This window comes from Antechinus flavipes, chromosome 6, assembly GCF_016432865.1.
Source record: "Antechinus flavipes isolate AdamAnt ecotype Samford, QLD, Australia chromosome 6, AdamAnt_v2, whole genome shotgun sequence".
In the NCBI taxonomy this organism is placed as follows: domain Eukaryota; kingdom Metazoa; phylum Chordata; class Mammalia; order Dasyuromorphia; family Dasyuridae; genus Antechinus; species Antechinus flavipes.
In genome coordinates, this window is record NC_067403.1 from 255978013 (window position 1) to 255979485 (window position 1473).

The following is a 1473-nucleotide window of genomic DNA, read 5'->3' on the forward strand; positions in this document are numbered from 1 at the left end:
CCCGATATGGGAACGAGGCTTCTAACAGAAGCAGGGTGTGACGTAGATGGAAGGGGTGGGGCCCCAGCAAGGAAGCCTTGATCGGTACTTTAGTTGACCATTGGGCTCGGGTGGCACGTTTTCTAAGTGCGTTTTGCTGTACAGTAAATGCTTTTTGGAACATGATTGGTTATAGTGTTCATCCGGACGGTCTGATGGCACCATCAGAAATGGAGCAGTTTGCCCAATGAGTCCCTAGCAAGCGTGCGGCAGGGAGAGAGCTCACCGAGAAAGTTTGTTTCCTTGTCTTCAGAGCCATCGTAGTTGATGCCTCCAGAGTCTTGTAAAGAAAGTTCATCAGCTTAATGTTGGCAGAGCCCATTCAGGAAGTGTTCTGCAGTCGGGGTTGCTGGCCTTTTTAATGTCACGTGGGTGTTGATAAATTGACCACAAGCGTCAGCAACCTCGGGGGGAAACGCCTCCAGTTCACATCCTGGTGTATCTGCTGTGGATGTGCCGCTGCTGCCTCGGAGCCTCGGCCCCTCCCGCCATGTTTGTTGTTAGGGCCCCAGCAGTCCAGCCAATCTCTAAAAGTTCCTGGGGGGTGGGGTTTGTCAGGTGCCAGCTTCCAAATTTGAGGCTTCTTCGCATAAGCCGGTTTCCAGTTTGGTGATAAGGAACTTCTTGGCGCCAAGAAGACCGAGCTGGAAAGCGCGGGCCGTGCTACGAACTATTGTAAGATCGGAACTGAGATACGGACCCCGCCCGCGTGCGGCCGCTTCTAGAGTGGCTGAGGGATCGCGCTGCTGCACTGCTTAAAGCCAAAGGACCTGAGCAGCGAGCTCGCGGCAGAGCTGAATCGTACACCAAAAGGGGGCGAATTATTTAGGGGCGGCGCCTTTGGGTTAAGGGGATTGGAAATCGGCGGGGGTGGGGGGCGGTCAAAGCAACTCGAGTTTGGATTAGGTTTAAATGGGGAGAGGGGGGACTTTAGGGAGGGCAAGTTGGGAGGGCGTTAACTAGGGGTGATGACTACAGCCCACTCGAGTAAGGACGAGCTGGGCTCTAGTCGGTAGTTGGCTGCTAAGCGGGTCAGCTGTCTTTTGGGAATTGGAAGACATGGAAGGGTTGGCGGTGAGGGGGGAGGAAAGGGTTTTGGGGGTGGCAAACAACCAGGCTTGGTTGGGGGAGGGTGGTGGGGGGGGAGTGGAGGAAGTTAAACATGGGTGGTTAAGGGTGGGGCGGGGGCATTCGAGGGGGGGGGAGGACATATATTAAGTTAAAAGGAAAATAACAGGCTAGGCCTGGTTTTGGGACCTGCTTGGGAAATCTTAAGTCTACAAAACACCAGAGATCCTTTTGGGTTCCACAGAAATGCTTTGGCAAGTGTGGCCCACTTATGTGCCCATCTTGGGAGGAAAAAACCAGAAAATTTCTTTAAATTCGCGCCATTTAAAAGATGAGATTGATACTTTTGCATCTAAACTATAAAGC